We start from the raw sequence: 21,330 nt of genomic DNA, 5'->3' as shown, positions 1-21,330 counted from the left end.
CTGCCCAGGGAAGTGGTTGAGTCCCCATCCCTGGAGGTATTTAAAAGACGTGTAGATGAGGCGCTTAGGGACATGGTTTAGTGGGTGGTGGTGTTGGGTTGACAGTTGGACTCGATGATCTTAGAGGTCTTTTCCAACCTCAATGATTCTATGAAAGATATTTCTCCATGTTGTACCTTTCCAATACATGTGACTCAACTTTTCTTCAGTACTCAGTACCATCCTAGCATGCATACGGACAGATTTTCATACATCTCTTGTCATAAAATGGTGCCTGTGCATGTAGAGTTACCTTGATGTTGTCTCGGCACAATTTCTCACTGCCACAACCTCTAATCATAAACCCATTGATGAACCACCCCCTCTCACCATGCTGCTACTCCTGGCTGCTGTTGCTAGCTGCAGTATTGCCTCTGATCACGATGCCATTGCCTCGCCTCTAGCTAGCAAGTCACCCCTGTACTGGTACCCCTCACTGTGCTATTCCCACTCACCACAGTATCACTTATATGACCATTTAACTTTGTTCTAAGGTATTATCACCCATTGATTTCAGCTCTGCATAGGTTCATTAAAGAGAGCCTTTACTAAAATTCACTCACTTATGTTACTGTCCTTCGTGACTTCAACAAAGATCTAGCATCATTTTATCTCTTGCCATTGCAGTAGACCCAGTTCTGATGCACTCAGCTCTCATGATTTCCATTTTCTGAGTGATGACTAAAGGGAAATCATCTAAGCAGCTAATTGGGTTTTATTAGTGATTCATCATGCAGCTTCACTGAAGAGCGTCCATCTCTCACAAATATCAGCTATCATTATACCTTATATCTCAGTTACAGAGAGGCTTCTTCAGCAATGTTATTTCTTCCCAGAAAACAAAAAGCCCCTCCTTAGCTTGATAATGTCTACACTTCATTCTCCAGAAGACTATAATAAGGAGTTTGATTATAGTCAGTCATTCACTCAGGACAAACTAAACACAATATTGTTGTTCTTTACTTGTAGAGAAAGGAAATAACACTTCATCATAAAGCATGCATCAATTTTAATCGATACAATCAAATGGTTGCACTGGCATACTTTGCTCTCACTTTCTAAAAAATGAGGTATGTTTATTTCAGTTTATCAAGAAATGTCAGCAGAAAACTCTTTCATCTCAGATCCGCCTTCTGACATCTCTGCTTGTAAGACTCTTCCTAAAAATATGTCCCAATGGCTGCACTTAAGAAGTATTTATAATCTACACAATGAACAAGTGTAGATAGAGATTATGCGTACTTTCCGTTATAAATATTATATGACCTCTATTCACAACTACTCCTTGTGAGCACCAAAACCAATACCTGGCCAGTTGTCCTGATGTGTGAGAGTGCTGTTTCTTACACAAAAAAAAAGAATATCTTTCTGTCAGAATTGTAAAAACAATTAGGTAACAAAGAATTGGTATATATGCACATGTGTAAATAAATATACATACATACTGTATTTTAGTAAATTACTGGCATGTGTTATTGTGCATTGTGACTCATGAATCATAAATCCAATTCACAGCTTATCATTTCCCATTAAATTAGTGCTCTCCATATGGTATCTCCAACGCAAAGCCTACAACCTACTGATTGTGGTTAAAAAAAAAAATCTGACATCAAGAACACACTGTTCTGGGATTTGAAAAAATATTTAAAATCAAGTTATTCTACTATGTCTAATACTGTTTCAAGATTTAAGCAACTTCTTTTTTGGCGTTTTATTTTTAGTCTGTATCTATTACAAGTTAGCATGTTATTTCTTTGTACTACTGGACTAGCATAAACCAGAAGCAATTATCACAAACTGGAGAGGAGTCTTATAGTACAGTATCATATTTACCCACAAAGAAACTACTAAATCAAACCAACTTTGTCCTTTTGTTACGGCTGTATTAAAACATGCCATGAGTATCATAACCAGTGCACATTTTTTTTTGTATGTACACAGTGAAGACTTTTATTAACTTAAATGGGAAACTCGTGTGAAATCTTGCCCCTAGGTACGTACTTGAAATCAGCTATTTACACAGCACTTTTTTTAGAAGTTGCATTGTAAATGGTTCACAATCATATTTCTTCAAAAATAGTAATACTAACAAATGCAAAACGTATTTTATACAAACTTGGTTTCATTTCTGAAAAATCTGTGAACACTTTTATAAAAAATAATATTGGATCAGTTTACCATGTCATTAGGGTTAAGTTTTTTTCTATACATCACATTCTAATCTGAGTAAGGTCTATATAGAAAAAATCCAAGTTCTGCCTGAATAAACACAGTATCTTTGCAGAATTTGAACATAAGTTCCAGGACTTCTGATCTGAACAAACTCCATCAAAGAATAGAGTTGGAATATCATTCCCATTTTTAATGAAGTAGGTTGAGAGCTTGCTACTGTAAATAGGACTGGTTCTGAGCGTTTTTGATCAGTAAGCTGGAGCATACAAGACTTTCATTGTTCCCAAAAGCCCTTTATAGCTCTACCACGTCTGCAGCTGGTCTCCAAAGTGGTTATGGACTAAGCTGAATAGATTTTGTTCTTTATGTGCTCTCATTTCTCTGCCTGTTTCATTTTTGTAACTGGACAGATAGCCAAAATGACCTGCACTTGTCATCCAGGGCAAGAGTGGTTTCAAATCCAACCACTTATCTGTGGTTCATGTAGTTCTTATTTTATTACTTTATCACCACTTCAGTCTTTGGTGCTGGCACTTCTCCCATGCAAGTGACATTCACACTATATAATTGAGCTTTATTCATGGAACTGTGAAACAGACGGAAAGTATTCCAAAATGTAGGGGGGAAAAAAAACACTAAAAACAAACAACTTCACCGTGACATTTTCTTTGCTTCTTGGCACTGGTTTGCTGGCAGAGGAGCACTGAATAAAATGTAAATCCATAAGTAATAAAGAATTATATCAGCCAGAGTAAGGAGTTACATAAATCAATATAGATAATAGAAACTATTTTTGAGTAGTATTGTGATCTGTTTGCAAGACATATATATGTAATTCTTTTTATATTATCAGCCAATAAATACATTACCAAATTCAACTGGTGTTTGTCATTATCTTCAATAGGCTACAGAAAAACCCAGATAATGTATACACTTAAATGAGAAGTAGCCACCAGCCATTTTATGCTTTCTAGTTCTTAGTACTTCTTTCAGCAAGAGTATCTTGGTAATTCTCCCCTGAAGTTTGCCTCAAAGACCCCTGAGAATTATTTCTACCAGAGTTCTAGTGCATAAAACTGGCTGATAATGAAGATTTACTCTAGCAAATATAGAGAAAAGCATGCAGTTTCAATCGCCAGGGGTTTAAAATCATCATAGCAGCTGAGACAATTTAGCAGTGAGTCCAGGAATCAAACTAGCAGTAGAACAACTTTCCTCCTCTGCATTGGTCCCTCAGCTTTCCCTGTTTTGGGGAGATTATTATTTTTCCATCAATGCTGCTTGATATGTCAGTGTATGGATAGCAAAATGGCATTCAATTTCTTTTTGCCACAGTGTGGCCTTGCTAAATTGTTTCTGATTTTCTGCTCACTGTCTCCTGAATGTCTCCTTTGACATTACTGTGTTTAGATTTTTCCTTCCTTCTGTCTATTTGTCTTGTGTAAAATTGCATTTTCCCCATATGAATTTTAACATTCTACTCTTACTTTCCCAATTTTCATGTCCCTGGCTCCCTTTAGATGATTTCTCAGTTTTCATTACACTATCTGGTCTTTCAAAATAAAATTATTATTAATTGTTTTGACAAAATATTTAATTATCTTCAATTTTAAATGTAAATACATTTAGTAAAATCTAACCTTTAGTATAACAGTACATAACTTTTTCTCCTGGAGAGAACACAGCAGTAAGATGATTTCTGCGATCACTAACATTTAAGGTAAGCTATTAAAATAGGAAAAAGAAAACTAGCTAGGAAAGAGGAAACATGAGCACGAAGCAATTCCATGCAAAGCAGTGTTAAGTTGGAATAAACATCGGGATACTGGAGTCATAACACTGGTGATGATGCCTCTATATTAGGGACACAGAAAATCCCATTTCTATTGCATACATGTTCTAGGAGGATCTTTCCCACAAAGCTACAGAATATTCATGGGTGAAAAAAGTACTCTATCGTTTATGTTAGCGTTAGTCCATTTTATATATGTAATTCTTTCTTTTTTGCAGTCTCAAGAACGTAAGAGCCGCTGTACACTTCAGATCAATGGTCCATCTGGCCAACCTTCTGTCCCAACAGTGGCTGGAGACAAATGCGTGGGAAAGAGTAACAAAAGACTAAGTATATGGACATTTTCCCCTAATACTCTCCTGAACCCCCAGTTATTTTCAGGATGGGGATTTCCTGGGTTAGATATAATTTGTTCATTTAATAGCTGCCAGAGGAGCTCTCTTCCAAGTACTCCTGACCTCTTTTGTGCTAGGCAAGGGGGGGGCGTGTTGCATTCCCACTCTCCTTTGCCAAGGAATTTGACAGGTCTACTACCTATGTAGTTAAGAAACGCTTTTGTCACTTGAACCTCTCATGCCCCTTATATCTAGGCAAACAAGTCTAAGCATTTGCTAAAGAGCAAAACAGTTTAAAAAAGAACAGCTGAGGAAACTGCATCTTAAAGCATTCTGTTGATGAGGGTGCTTATCTGAAAGAAATCACAGTTCAAATCTACTTTTTTTCCATTTCGAGGTAGAGTTTGAATCCTGTTATTTATTAGAATACCTTAATCAATAAGATACAGAATACAGTCAAGTTTTTTCACTCCCTTGTGAAAAATATTTGGTTAGTCACTGACTCAGGAAGTGAAAATGAAAATGATTCTGCCGTTGACTCTGTCATGTCAGTTCCTAATGCATGCACCATAGGGTTTCTCTTTAAACAAAATCAAAACTAAGATTGTGAACATGCTGAACATCGTGTCTTCCAGTGGTGATGTGCTACCCCTTGAAATCATGGTCTTTAGCCTTCCTAACAGGAAAGGATCAAGCCTGACTATACTACATCCTCGATGAATGTTTATCTTCTGAGCTATTGGACAGACCACTAAGCCAAGACTTTGTTTCATCTTGAAAGTAGGTTTTTCTATCAAAAATCTTTTTATATCAAAGGAAATGTTTCATGTTGACCGAAAGATGCTTTATGATATTAGTAAGACTTTTAAAAAACAAATGCAATTCAAACCAAACTGATCTCTGTACTCTTTTATTTAAGTCTGGCTGCAGAGAAATATTATTATTCCCACAGCCCTGAGAACACAGTCGTAATGAATATGTCTGAACCCACAGTAGAAATGATCCAGATGAAGTAATTAGGTGAGGCTGTTATATATACTCCAACTCAAATCAACTCTAATTCAGCATTAGTTAATAAAAATATAAAAGAAAATAATCTTGCAAGCCAGACTTGCATTTCTAGAGGAGACAGTGTAAAAATAAACAGTGCAGGTGTCTATTAACCACCCTAATTACCTTATTCTGACATACGCAGATTTTAAACTTTGGGAAAAATATGGTACTGTAATATTCATTAATGAAAATATTTTAAAACTAAATCCCTTACATGTAATTTTCAATTATACTTCTGTCAAGTAAAAAGTAATCATCACACTAGCACTACATGTTGTTTGTCCTAGTGCAATTACATAAAAATCAGTATTCAACAGTATATATGATCTCATGTCCAATGAAATTCCTCCATAGGTAACTTCCGTGGCCACTACTTTGAAGCTAGATATGACAACAGTGAAAGAATCCAGATAGTTAGATACCAGAAGCATAAATATCACAAGAATTATTGTAGTTTAACTATAAATGTCAGCAACAACCACAGCCAAATTATGACTGACAGTTTGCTTAATAAAGTAACAAAAAGAACTAAATGGTAATGCAGAAAAGAGGGGGGGGGAAAAAGAAAAAAGGGGGGGGAACAACAGAAAAAAAAAAAGAAAACTAGCTGCAGTAATTTCTGTTATTCATAACTTGCCACAATTATCTACTCTGTAAAACTGCTGCTGTAATTTGAAATGCCTCCCTCCTGATCTAATCGGCAGACTAAATGTAATGACTTGACTAAGAACCAGGAATGTAGATCTTGCCATTATGTCAGATTCACTTGGTTTTTAATGCAATATTCCCTCAGAAGGACCCATGATTTAATTAAAAACATAGTGTTTCACTGTCCAGCACAGCACCTGCAGCATCACTTAGTGTGTGAATCTTAATTCCCTAGAGTGAATTGCAGCTGACCTTTTTGATTTCCATTTAGCAATCACTTTGCAGATAAAATTTCAACTGTTTCTTATTTAGCTCTTAAATGCACTTCTGTGGCTCCAGTTCTTGAATTTCGATGTTTATCAAAGCAGTATTTCAAATTTGCAATAATTTCTTCCCTCAAAATACTGCTACTACAACAAATACAAATAGCAGAAATCAGTCACCTATGATTTAGAAACTGATTCATTCCACAGAATATAAATGCTTCTGAACAGAGCTATACGAAACAGCTTGCAGTTGAGTTAAAGCAATGTTCTCAAAGAAATTGTTACCAACGGTACTTACTGTATTACAATATAACCTTATATGATACAGTATTTTCTATTCCGAGCTTCATAATCAATAGGGTGCTTTGTCCCAGTTCCTTTTTATGCACAGGAAATAAGTCAAGGAGTTGGAAAGAAGCCCTATCCAGGCAATATTCCAGACCATGAAAAGATGGCAATGTGGAGATGTTAAGATAGGTGGCTTTATGAAAATCATCACATTTTTAGTTACAAAGAGGTAATCATTCTATCACTTCTTATCACGGTAGAATTGTGCGGAAACGCTTCTGCACAAGACTGCTGCTGGACTTGGCAAACCCACTGTTAAGAAAAGCAAAAATTGAAATGTATTTACCTCCTTTTACTTTTGAACATAATGAGTTGTCTCTGTTAGCTGGTGATCTGTACATCAATGAGAAAATTTCCGTAGGCCACATAGTTTATTTAAATTTAATTCCTGACCGACTACTATCACAAACACTTCTGATGGTAATAGCATGCAATAAAATACCAAATAACAAATTAGGTGGTAAATTAATTGTGGCTCTTCATTAAGACAGTTGTGCACAGTGATAAATCTGGTAACAAAAAAGTACATAGCTTTTATCTCTGTAAAACTGAGGATATCTGCGGAGCTTCCAAAGACCAGCTACTGCAGTGCTCTATAAGGTCATATTTTCCTCCACTAAGTACTTTGGAGGAGCCTGAAAATAAGCTTGGGACTGTTCAGCTATTGAATTTTCATGTTTGGATCTCTGGACTGCAAACACTGAAGAATTCTTCTCCAGGCATACATACATCTACCGCTCCTACATATATTCTGATCCTTTAGCCCTTGCTGAATTAGATATTTTAAATTTTTTATTACTAACACAGTTATTAAAAGAAAGGTCAAAACCTTTAATTATGCTGAGAATAAAATTACCAAGGTCTGATTTACTACTGCCTGTAGTAAACACATTACAGTTGACCAGCTGAAGTGGATTTGAGAGTTGTGTTGCATCACCGGCCGGTGTATGTCAGACTGGGCGTACAGAGAAACCTGACTTCTAATTTCTTAAAAAGCATTTTCAAAGTGAATCCTTTTTTAAGGGGACATCTCAAAATGCCACAGTAGCTTTCCCAGTGTGGAACTCAGGTTCAGGCTTTTATTCTGACACAACGTACACAAGAGCTGGAAAAAACATCAGGGGAAAAAAAAAAAAAGCAGGAGGATTTTCAAAGCTGCTTTTTCACCTTACTGAATCAATCTCAGTCAAAGATTAATCAGCATAACCTATTTGTCCTTTACTCTCCAGTAAAACGTTTTTCTTTGCTTCCTATAAAACACACAACATACTTCTTAAAAGATGCAAAATAATTAAACAGTACAGTGTTGGAAGAGGTAATACATCTTCTCCGAGCTACTCCTGCCAAATTCACATTTTTCAGAGCTTACAAGTTCAGGAGGAATTGCTGAAATGTAATCTTATTTTTCTCCCTTTCATTTTGACTGTTCATGGTATGGCAGATCCTGTGGTCAGACACTAAATATAACAATGAGCTGCAGCAGTGGAGAAAGCAATAAAGACTTAGTAGGGCTGGCATAAATGGCATCATTTTCTCCAGTCCATGTAGCAGCCCATTTTTAAACAGACACCGATACAATATAAGGACTGTCCAAGGAGTTACCTTGTCTTTACAGGCTTCACCTAAGGCCCTATCTTAATCGATATGATTATAATAGTATTACAAGTGTTATGTCCAGTAATGCTGGGATGGAAAAAGATAAAAATGTGACAATGGCATAGCCTTTCAGTTCTTGATATCAACTAATAAGACAGCTCCATCAGATGGGAAGACAATTTTGCATATTTAGAACTACACAGGGTACAATAAGGGTTTTGTCTACTCTTCACATGGAGAAGTATTTAAGTGACCTGACTGACTGCTAAGCTAATGTGAGTCTGATATCGTATACAGTATCAAGGCTGGATCTCATCCATAAAGTCTTGGCAATCTGTCCCATTGAGATGCCAGCAATTAATTCAAATGTTTGTGTTAAAGTTGCTATTGAGTTGCTTAGAACGAGGAGGTTAGCTACAAACAGGCTTGATTGCTCTCGGTATGCTCTCAAAACAGAGGTGAATACTTAAGAGGTAGATTGATGCAGATAATTTAAGTACTGATTCAAACCTTCACATAGAATTTGAGAAGAAACTTTTTTTTTTTTTTTTTTTTTTTTTTTTTAAGATGCTAGCATGGTCAGTGGATTTTAAAAGTGCTCTTTATATCCTTCTGCATATCCATGCTTCTTGGTTCTGCCTGAAAAGTGCTGAAATATATAAGGATTTTTAAAAGCTCTACCAGCTCCAGAAAAAAATAATTCAGATTGGTAGACAGAATATTGGATTGACCCTTAAAACATTTTGAAGTTTGCATATACGTTTCTGCCACCTGCAGTGCAAGAAAAGTGTCAACACTTATTATTAGGGGGCAGTTCCTATTACAAAGCAGGCTCTGGAGAAACTTGTCACTGCAAACAAAAGCATTTGAACATACCCATCAGTGGAATACAGCTATGGCTACAAACTACCTTTCTGCTCAGCCTCAGAAGCTCTTTTTCCTTTTTCTTAAGTTAACACAATGCAGCTGTAGATTAGTTTTCATGCATTTCTTTAAACAAATGTGTATAAATTCAAGACAAACAGTCATTTAAACATTGCTGGCTGACAATCAAACCCTCAGCAAACACACTTGCTGCATAACTACCTGGTGTCTTGGCTACCCCTTCTGTCCATCTGTCAGGATGGCACCTTGCCTGCTCCAAAGTTGGTTGCACCCCTCTAGTAAGGCATGGGTGCCAGACAGCACCGACTTCTGCAGAGCAGCCGTCTTCAACCCGCACGTGCTATCCCCTCTACAGGAGCTCCTGCCTCCATGCCAGTGATGAAGCATTGGCACAACATCCTTCCTCACAATTGATCCCACCTGTTCATACTTACACAGCGAGAAAGGGAAAAAAAAAACCTAGGAAAGAGAGGCAGACAGGCATTTCTGGTTGCCAGGAAGGCAGGTGGGGTAGCAGCAGGTGTCTGATCAACTCAGGAAGATAACAGGGTGTCAAAATGTTTCTAACGGGAAAGTGCGGTACTCCTTGCAGGACTCCATCCAAAGACAATCAACATATCCATCAGTGACTTCAGGGGGCAGCCTTTTACATTCTTTGGTGATATGTTAGAGAGAAAATAAGTCAATAGCATCACAAAAGCAGTTCAAATACTGGCTAAATATTGGCAATAAGCTGCATCGCTATCCTCTTTTCACCAACAAAAGGACAGTCATATAGAGCATGAAAAGGGATTCTAAGAAGGTTTTAGATTTGGCATACATGAAGACTTTTTCAAACCCAGATTGGAAAATGCTTGAGGGAAACCCTGATCCCGCTGAAATTGGCTAGGCCAAAATTTTATCTTTTGCTCTGAGTGATGAATAGTTATTGAGGTAAATAAACTTAGAAGATATCAAAATATGACCCACAGATCTTATATTTTCAGCTCGGTAGAAACTGGAAAGGGGAAGGGATTTCCTTTAGACTGAAAGGATCCTTGAAAGAAAATGCCAATAGCAAAGTCCACATTCCTTACAGATATATCTAAAAAGTACCATCCAAAAATCTGTCCGATTTGCAAGGCTGAAATGTCCTTTTGAGGTTAAAATTAGTAATGCATCTGTCTCTAAATAAATAAATGAATAAAAATCCTATCATTAATTATTATCTTTTCATCAGTATCTGGGACAGCTTCCCAACTGGCTGGAATTCTTTTCTTTTTTCTCTTTCTTTATAGAGCCATGATGCTGTGTGGTCAATCGTGGCTGGCTATTACATGTATGATTTCTTTTCCTGATGGGATAATCTTAATCCCACAGTTTCCTCCCTTTGAAATATATATGAATGAAAATGCAAATAAACATATTACCTTCCAAAAATAATTATGTGAATAAATATAAATCAGAATTACCTTTATGGCAGGAGTTTGGGACTTTCAAAGGAACTTGCCGTCCAAATGCAGAATTTACATCATAATGATATGTTTCGCTGCCTGTTGCCAAGAACGGAATCCAGAACCTCTCTTAATTTCCTAGGCATGTTTATATATATCCAATGACAGTAAAATGCAGACACAGTTCTGGGAGGCAAAACCTGTATCTAGGACTCCCCAAACCCACAAAAACAGCCTAAGGTACAGGGTTACAATCTTCTCTTTTCTTTGTTTGGATGATTTAACCTTTTAGCATACATGTACATGCTTAAATGCTCTCTAGATGCCCCTTTAGACTATTAAATGCTTTCTCTGTTCTGGGCACCATTTTCTCTAAATTTATCCTTCCTTTTTAACTTCATTTGGATTTGGGTGTTTAATTGCCTCAGACTCTGGAAAACATGCAACCGAGACTGAACGAACTCTCATTAAGTCACAAGCTTTAATAATGCAGGCAGTGCCAACAACTAGGAATGTTATTTGTTGCATTACTCTTACTGCAAGGAATGCTAATACCCTGGCTCCTTCCATGGAGTTAGTGAGGGGCAAGATTTCTAGGGTGTGTTGCCTAAACATAGGCATCTGATTTAATTTTAGGACATGATACCTGATTTACAGTTGCTGCTCCAGAAAGGCATATCTGTTCATGTCACATCTTTCAGCCTATGCAGATGTCTTAATGGATCCAAAGGCACTAAAGTAGCACTTCGCCTGAACTTCTAGTGAACCTCAGTCACTGCTCATACATCTTCATTGCACACACATGAGGCTTCACTCTGCTTCTTTGCCTTTGCTTTTGAGTATAAGTACAGTGGAGCCAGGGCAGTCAAATGGGTGAATGAGAAACTAGCCTTACAGTCAGAGTCTCAGTGTTAAGCTCATGTTTATTTCTATAATGACAACAAAATGCTGTGCCACTCATTTGTCTTTATGGCCACACTTTTCACACAGTCATGTGTAAGACAATTCAAAGATATGAAACAATTTTGGGAATAGCAGGACAACACGTTGGGCAGAATTACAAATGAGGTCATAAAAATCAAATGTCAGGAACCTCACTTCCCATATATCGTCCAGTTTATAAATTAGACTTAGTTCAAATGCTGTTGCTGCCCAACCTATGACAATTTCAGCACTGGGTAATGAATGTCCCAGGGCTTTGTTGTAGAATTTGAATTCAAAATCACTGGCACAGAAACTGAAATCTGTGTGTATATTTTCCATTTCCATTTCTTATCTTGAAGAAAGTTCAATCAAGAAAAAACAAAATCCTGAGAGTTTAAGTACTTGCTGTTGGAACAGAGATGAGAATAGGGGTGATGCTTCCTTATTCTGGCAAAGGAAATATCACCTTACAGACATTTTCTTGCAGAAAAGCATATCTACACATTTGGTCAGTTCTCACACCTAGCACTTTCTGATCTGAGTTCCAATAAGCCACCCTCATTCTCTAAATAGCTGCATAGCTTCCCCTATATAAAAGGATATTTTGGAATTAATCAAAGACCATCTGCAAAGATCCCAATTTTTAACTTATTTATGGATAATCTGCTGGTTTGCATGTCCTTGGCAATGCAGAATACTGGAGCAGTATAGCTACCCTTTTGTGGGTATCAGCTATATTCAACATTCTTTTTATTCTGGAACATTATTATTATTATTATTATTGAATTTATAAAAATGCTAGGGTGTTCCTACAGAACCCCATCTGTCTTACTCAAATCCAAGAGGACATGTCATGTTTGGACCATTCTTCACCCAAAACAGAGCCTAAAGGAAGTTTTTGTAAGACTTGCTGAAAAGATTTTTCTTCTGTTACAAACTAGATTTCTTCTCTAACAAGACTTCTTTTCCATAAAATTGCCACTGAATTTTTGAATTTTCATTCAGAAGGCACCTAAAATACTGGATTTCTGAAAACATTATTTCAATCAAAACTGAAATATCTGAATCTCAGATTCATCTCAGTTGCCATTCTTTTCTGTGGGCCAGAGCTCCCAACCACATCTTTTGTAATACATGGCACAGGGGAGATCATAATATGTTCAAGAAAATGTTTTTTCAGAGATCTAACAAAGAGAGGTGGGTCTACATGAAGTGTCACTATTGTAAGCCTGAAAGCATCCATCAAATAATTTCAAAATCCAAATATTTGTTTTCATCTGATTTACTGTTAATTTCAAGTTTTAATAAAGAATTAAAATTTTAATGGGGAAGGAGAGGAGACCTGCTGTGACTATCTCTGGTTTCTGAGAATTCCAGGGGATTTTTAGTGGTATATTGAAAATAAGGCCAGATCCTTAAATTGTAGAAATCATAGTTCCATATATGTTGCAACAAAAGATTTCAAAGGAAATATGTCGCTTTACAGAATTTAAAGATCTGGATCACAGATTCAGATCAGTAACTACAGGAAACAGAAATAAATGTGTTCAGAATAGCTATGTGGCAATCCCTCTAAAACGATGTTCTCTCCCATTCAGCTGAATTCAGGGTCAACTGAACCAGGTTCCATTATATGCAGCTTTTAAAGCAAAAGAAGATGAGTTTGCCAGGAATTGTTCCTAGACATAATAAATTCCAGCTGAAAAGTTACTCCTGTAAGAAAGGCTAGATAAGTGAGGTGGAAACTGATGAGATCCTTGTGATTCTGAGGCTTCTGAACCAAGAGATAGAGGTTTGTGCATGCCAGAGGGCTGATGCTCATGTGTGAGTGTGCTGATTAAACACTCCAGAAAAGGGAATAATTCCACATGGGTGGAGACATGTTGGGAAGCCTTCCACAGTGGAGTGGCAGCATACTTCCTAAAAGGGGAAATTAGAAACCTGACTGCCTTAAAGAAGAAAATAATTTGTAATAGCAGACAAGCAGGATGGAGTTAATGGACATGAGGGAGTACATTTCTAAAGTTACATAAATTAGATCCTAAGAATAGAAAAGTGACATGAAGTCCCACACCCCGTGAATGAAAGTGTGTGAGGATACTGCACAAATAGGACATCTCCGACTGTCTGTAAGCCTGCAGAGGTACAGAATTCAAATCTGGAGTAATAGAAAGGACCTGACTTGAATGGAATTGCACCTATAACAGGCTTGAGTTACACGTGTATCATTCCTCTTAGGGAAATAGTGAAGGACAGAAAATTACTGTATGTTTGCCTAAAAGTTTTCCCAGTTCCCCCTTTTCCTATATGCTCTCACAGCTTCTTTCTTCTTAACCCACTTCATGCTCTTCTGAATGCTTTCTCTCATGTCCTGACCCTCCTTTTCTAAAAGGCAGAACTCCATTCTTTTTTGCTCTTCCACACGCCTCATGCATAGTGTTTTTTTCCCTGCTCTTCTCCTAGGCTAATTCCTCCTCACATCTTAAGTGCCTTGTCCTCTTGTTTCCTTCTTTCCCTTGTCTATCCTTCCGACAGATCTTTCTCTCTGAATTCTCTTACACTTTTACTCTCCATGTTCAAATACTGCTTTCGGTTTGTTGGTTTTTTTTACTGACACACTTTTAAGTGAGGGAGGAACTGAATCATATCCCATGCCCCTTACTGCTTCCAGTCTTCCTCCGAGAGAGTAAGTGCTTATCTCTTTGGCAATTAGCTAATGTGGAAGTGAGGTACTTTCTCTGATTTCATGTGTTCAATAGGTAAGATGTACCTTCCAGCAGGCAAACTGGGAAAAAGACTTGTGCTAGCTATAGCACCATCCCTGCAGCACAGCAGTACTACATGGACCCTCTTCTGTCAGACCAGTTGAGGACAAGAGAAAGGACATGCAAAAACATTCATTAGGGAATAAGCGCACAGCACTTGGGCAATTCAGAAGGGGATTCAAACCAGGCAGTGTACTGGACAGGAAACATACCATGTAGCCTGTCCAGTGAGCGGCTACCCTGAGGCAATCAGCTGGGAAACAAAACAATAGGAATTGACTGTAGATCTGATACCTCCGCTGTCACTGCAGTCAGCTATCTCAACCCATACAGAATCTCTTCTGTAAGATCTTCTCCTGAATGTATACTCATGTACCTATAGTCATTTTCCCAAAATACTCCTTCTCTTGAAACACAGATAAAGGACAAAAAAAGAACTATAATATAGAGCAGCTGCAAATTTGGAGTATTTATTGACAGTGGAGAAACCCAAGTTCATTTCTTTCCTTGGCCTAAGGTAAATGAAACCCACATAATATAATTTCATAGATTGATGCCTCATTCCATACTTCTCATGATGAAGTGACCTTGCAGAAAGAAAGTATGCTTTAGTGAGTCAAAATGCAGCATGAATTTGTAGTTCATTGCTATGAACAGTTGCCTTTGGTGCTGGTAAAATCTGAATTTTGTCCTGATTTGGAAAGAGTTTCTAGATTTTATGCAATGTCTGTTTCCTATCTCCCTGCTGCCATTTATTGTTAGGGAAGTTTAACAAAAACATTGATCTGTAAACAAAGGCTAAAGAGTAAAATTTGTAGTTCATTGCTATGAACAGTTGCCTTTGGTGCTGGTAAAATCTGAATTTTGTCCTGATTTGGAAAGAGTTTCTAGATTTTATGCAATGTCTGTTTCCTATCTCCCTGCTGCCATTATTGTTAGGGGAAGTTTAACAAAAACATTGATCTGTAAACAAAGGCTAAAGAGTAACTACAATTATAAAAAGCAAATGATGAGCAAGGAAAGAGTGTTAAAACAGGCAAAACTAGCATTGATGCCCAGCCCCCAAATAATTTCTCTGTCTTCATATTTAAATAAAGAAGGTAACATCCCAGAGGATGAGATAGAATTTCCTTCAGGGAGAAGGAAGACTGAACTGTTAAAGGCTTTATCATTTCATTAGAGTAGATAATTAGGTAATTAGAATGATTAAAAGTTGACAAAGCAACAGACTCAGATGAATTATAACCCACAATCCTAAAAGTAGCAAGGGGAAAAGGAAAGCGTCTGGAGTTCAACTATTGATAATCCTTGAATGACAAAGGTTAACAGTTAAGGAGATGAGGGCAAATGTTGTTCCTTATCTCTCATTCAAAGTACGTTTCTTTAATCAGAACCTCCTAGGCTAACATAAGGAAGAGGCTGTAGAAGGGAACATCACCCTTTCTGGAAAAGAGCCTGGAAACACTTCCTACAGACAGCAGCCTGGTTTGTTCCAAACACTCTATTTGTTCTTCAAAGCAGCTGAGAGCTGAGAGCAAGGAGAAGTAATGGAGCTGTAGCTGGGACTTGGGTGACCTCACTCAAGGGAGACAACTCTTTGCACGTCCTCAATTTGAAAGAGTTTCAGAACAGAGTTCTGGAAAATGTCGATATTGTTTTCCCAACATGTAACTGAAGCAAATTACTCGATTAAATGTAATTTGGACCTCAATTTTACCTCTGTATTAAAAGTCAGTAATACATATTTTTACTCTATCTACATTTACAGTTGTGACTTTGTAGTTCCAGTTTTTACCAGCATTTGGATACCAAGCCTGGGACACTTGCTGGTTGCGGGGAGGAGATGGGAGATTCAGCAGACTTACAACTGTTGCCCAACTCAGCCAAAGCCACCGTGACAGGACTGCTCTGAAAAGAAGAGAGCACTGCAGTGCCTCATGGATATGTTGAATTAGCACGTTTCCTGATCAGTCTTCATCTTACAAGTAGCCTGAGCTGCAAGTAAAACAGCTCTCCCCGGCAAGACCACAGGAGGGTGAGACTAAAAAAATTGCATATTGTTATTTAGGATTGAATTCTTATTACAGTGGCACCCAAAGGCTTCCTTCAGGAATAGAACCAACTTTGATGAGCACCTCAAAAATGCACATTAAAACACAGTCTCAGTTCTTATGAGTCATAGCCATTATATACATGTAGAGTATTATTAATTATTATTAGTAGTATTGCCATAATTCATGTGGAGTCAGAGACATATTTCATGCTTTTTCTAGAGCTAATTTTGCAATTTATTGTAAGTAATTTATGCCCTGCAAAGCAGCATCAGGATACCAAAAAAAATGTTCACAAGTGCATGTGTTCACATATGTAAATAAATCAATCTGTAAATCACTGTTCCTTCCACTTTCACAGTCAAAAGAAGATACAATGCTGTTTAAGTGTTCCAGACTTTTCACAGGATCAGGTACTCATTGCTTGACTTACAGAGACCTATATGTACAAGTGTAAACATAAACAAAACAAAGTTTTTTATTTCCTTCTGGGTAAGACCATGGCTATATTTGATCAAACATTTTTAAAAGAAAACCAATCTTTAATAAATTATCATAAAGGGAGTATAATTTCAAGTAGTCACCATGCAGAAATTCTTTGCATTTTTGAGAATAGACACACTCAGTCAGTTGAGGTGGTAGGCAGCCAACACAAGATTAGCAAGAATAAGTGGTCTACAGTTCTATAAAAAGATGTCTGAGAAATAGAAGTATTATCAAAAATCCCTGAAACAAGTGCAAACAAGCTGAAGAGCACTCAAGGATGCAGCTGCTAATTTGATCTTTGAGGTGACTCTGATGTTGTAATGCTTTTACATTAAAACATTTTTTCACATTTAAGATTTATATGGTAAGTCACAGTGAATGTTACTGTCTCACCACATTGGTTTCTTATTCATCCTCTTCACTTAAAAAAAATCTTCTTAGGTTTTAATCTGTAACTACCTTTTAGCATAAGGATGCTCTTTATTTCTGATCTGTCATCTCTTTCTCAAGAAAAAGTAATGGGCTACCTTTGCATAAGAAATGGCTAAACTTACTATTAATATGTTTAAAGCCTAGGTCTGAATCCCAGCTTCTGGCCTGATGAGCACTGCTGTGAATTTCAGTGGAGTGGAGCAGGGCAGAGCAGAGAGAAGAGGAAAGTTATGGACAAAACCTGGTGTCAAAACCTGATTTAATATTCAGTTGAAGCCCATTAGTAGTTACTAGGAGCACTCTGTTAATTCTAGATGTTGGAAATGACCAGGGGGGTTTTGGTTTGGTTGTTTGCTGTTTTTTGAAGAGAAGAAAGATATTACAATTATTAGGATGTTTTATTAGGATGTTATGTAAGACATGCAAAACCAGATTAAATTTCTTCCTCTGATACTGATTTGTACTCTCTGGCAGAGGCCCAAGTCTACCACTGAGGGGCTAATGATGTCTTCAAAATTCTTCTGTCAGGGCCTGCTTTTCCATTACTCATTATAATCAAAGCTGCTGATTGATGCTGCTGCTCTCCCATGAAATGTGAGTTTATGCCTGCACAGAACTGGAGGATGTGGAGCAGGAGCTGTCCCACCCCCTCACAGAGAGCTCTTCCCTTGTAATGGGCTGGATGGGAGCACACCTCACAACACTGGCAGCTGGGAGCACTTTTATAGGCATCCTTGTGGTTAGATAGTTCATCTAGGTCTCTTTTCCTATGTGTTATATATCTGCATTACTATTTTCCTGTTTATTAAAAGTCACCAAGTTATGCTGAAAACTTAAATACTTAGATCCTATGGTCGATAAGTGGGAGTAAGTGATACAGATAGGACATTTTGTGTGTATGTGTGTGTCCTACTTCATAGCAGCCTGTGAACCCACAGTTCGTAGCATCCATGCATGTAATGCCACGTACACAGTAAGAAAAGAGGAGACATTATCTTTCATCAGAGGCTGTGTGTAAGTAGCACTATTGATTTAATTTCTTTTCATAATCTTAAGGAGCAGAAAAGATCATATCACTTTCCAAAATCACGATTTCCAATATCAGTGAAGACAAATTATTGGCATTTCTAGCTCCTATCATTCTATCCTGGTTGAGTGGAGAAGACACATAACCCCTGCCCACCTTACGATTTCCACATTTGCTGAAAAGTGTGGAAAAGGAATCTTTTAGTAGAATGGAATCTCTAAGTGGAGAAAAAAGATTTGGCATATTTTATTGTGAACTTTCATGCACATATTCCTTTTCAGTTCCTGCAGCTAATCAGTAGCAGAAAGTGAAAGATGAAGAACTAGAAGTAAATTCCAGCTAATAAAAAAGAGACTTTTTAGTTGACTTAGGAAGTTTCTTTGCCAGTTGCCTCTAGCAAAAGACAATTATTATATTCCCAGTGAAACATTATTATCAGGTGGATTCTTAACACAAAGTATCCTCAAGCCCTGAAGGCAGACAGTCTATAAAATTTGAAATCTTAGAAATACTAGGTGAGGAGATAGCTATTATCTTCATTTTTTTTCTTCAAGAGGAAAGGAGAAAAATCTAGGTAAATCAGATATTTTAAACATCTATGTCTGACATTTGTCATAACAACAGATGCTCATTTTCATATTTCCACATTCAGACTCCTCTTATGATAACATTGCTTTGAAAAATAGAAAGCTGCACAGTTATCCATGTCCCCTTGCCCAGTCTTACTCTTTAAACAGAAGTCCTGAGCCTATATTTTCTTCAAAAATCACTTTTACTCACTTGTGGAATGCACTGAGACACTACATGACTAAGATTTGCAGCATGATTTTTTTAAACTTTATGAGCTGATCCCGTCATCATTCTTCACAGAACATTTTCATTCTATCTTTGAAGTTCTGTATTTGGAGAGCTTGTGAGATGAGACCTAGGAGAAAGGCTTTTTTCAGTACCTCTGCCCAGTGTCGTGCAAGTTGTTAAGTGATAAATAATCCTAAAAGATATGTTTCACTACTTTATTCGGAGAGCAACACAGTTGTATTAACCAGTATACTTACGTTTCCAAGTGCATTGGTGTGGAAACGGGCTATTTCACATTTAATAATGAAAAGCATTTTCTGAAGAACCCCACTCAGCACAGAAAAATTTTAAGAATAGCATTGTCCTTTTTCCAAGTCTGAACTAAAATTAATACAGAAAGAGTTGGAAATGTAACTTTGCTAGTGAAACTTTAGAGCAAAACTGAGTTTCTATGTTCATTTCTATAAAATGACTGGTAGATTCTCAAGCAGAGATTTCAAATTCCAGCTATTTGCATCAATTTATCTACAAGCTTTGTGATGTATTCTACTTCCAAGCTTTCTTTGAACTTCTCATTTTAAGATAAGATCTTCTGCTAACCTATCCCATACAAAGTTAAATGCAAAGTGAAACAAAGGAAAATTAGTCTAAACTTTAAGTTCTTGTTAATCACAACTAAAAGGAAAGACAAAATAAAAACACTGATGTCCTCAACCTGTAGTATTGATTCAGTAATTTTCCTTACATACTCATTCAGTATACGTGGTAATACAGGAAGCTATTCATAAAGAATAATTTGTGTGCAACATATACAGCACCACGTCTCTCACTGCTCTATGGAGATTCCTGGGAAGAATATGAAAATCTCCATCCCCTGATAATGAAACATACAGGAGCAAGGTATAGGGTACTCATCCTACCCGACCCTCAAGGCAGAATGGTGGGCACTCATCTGAAGGTAAAGGCCGCGGCTCCGGCTGGGGGGTCTGCACCATCTACCCCAGCAGCGGCCGATGCCTCCACGCAGATGGAACTGCTGAAGGGAGAGGCTGCAGTGCAGACCTCAGGCTGCAGGGAGTGCCTAGACCTCTCTCCTGGGGTAGGGACAGGCAGCAGACCTGCCTGCAAAAGGTGTGCCCAGGTGGAGGACCTCCTGCAGCAGGTGGCTGAGCTGCAGGAGGCGGTGAGAAGACTGTGTAACATCAGGGAGGCAGAGAAGGAGCTAGATAGCTGGTTCCAAGTGCAGTCTGCAGCGGACCTGCAGCCCGTGGCCAAACAGCCAAAAACCCCCACCAGCAGGCTGAGCTGCAGGAGGCGGTGAGAAGACTGTGTAACATCAGGGAGGCAGAGAAGGAGCTAGATAGCTGGGTCCAAGTGCAGTCTGCAGCGGACCTGCAGCCCGTGGCCAAACAGCCAAAAACCCCCACCAGCAGACGCAGAAGGGAGTGGGCTTTCCTTTCCTTTCCTTTCCTTTCCTTTCCTTTCCTTTCCTTTCCTTTCCTTTCCTTTCCTTTCCTTTCCTTTCCTTTCCTTTCCTTTCCTTTCCTTTCCTTTCCTTTCCTTTCCTTTCCTTTCCTTTCCTTTCCTTTCCTTTCCTTTCCTTTCCTTTCCTTTCCTTTCCTTTCCTTTCCTTTCCTTTCCTTTCCTTTCCTTTCCTTTCCTTTCCTTTCCTTTCCTTTCCTTTCCTTTCCTTTCCTTTCCTTTCCTTTCCTTTCCTTTCCTTTCCTTTCCTTTCCTTTCCTTTCCTTTCCTTTCCTTTCCTTTCCTTTCCTTTCCTTTCCTTTCCTTTCCTTTCCTTTCCTTTCCTTTCCTTTCCTTTCCTTTCCTTTCCTTTCCTTTCCTTTCCTTTCCTTTCCTTTCCTTTCCTTTCCTTTCCTTTCCTTTCCTTTCCTTTCCTTTCCTTTCCTTTCCTTTCCTTTCCTTTCCTTTCCTTTCCTTTCCTTTCCTTTCCTTTCCTTTCCTTTCCTTTCCTTTCCTTTCCTTTCCTTTCCTTTCCTTTCCTTTCCTTTCCTTTCCTTTCCTTTCCTTTCCTTTCCTTTCCTTTCCTTTCCTTTCCTTTCCTTTCCTTTCCTTTCCTTTCCTTTCCTTTCCTTTCCTTTCCTTTCCTTTCCTTTCCTTTCCTTTCCTTTCCTTTCCTTTCCTTTCCTTTCCTTTCCTTTCCTTTCCTTTCCTTTCCTTTCCTTTCCTTTCCTTTCCTTTCCTTTCCTTTCCTTTCCTTTCCTTTCCTTTCCTTTCCTTTCCTTTCCTTTCCTTTCCTTTCCTTTCCTTTCCTTTCCTTTC

The 21,330-nt window shown here is 37.9% G+C and overlaps 1 protein-coding gene across 1 annotated transcript in view; it reads right to left on the bottom strand.

The window, feature by feature from the left end:
• CSMD1 (CUB and Sushi multiple domains 1) overlaps positions 1-21,330 on the bottom strand; it is a 1,345,565-nt gene that overhangs the window by 1,273,346 nt on the left and 50,889 nt on the right.

Source organism: Aptenodytes forsteri, unplaced genomic scaffold, assembly GCF_000699145.1.
Source record: "Aptenodytes forsteri isolate BGI_AS27 unplaced genomic scaffold, ASM69914v1 Scaffold100, whole genome shotgun sequence".
Taxonomy (NCBI): Eukaryota; Metazoa; Chordata; class Aves; order Sphenisciformes; family Spheniscidae; genus Aptenodytes; species Aptenodytes forsteri.
This window is presented reverse-complemented; position numbering and strand designations above follow the sequence as displayed.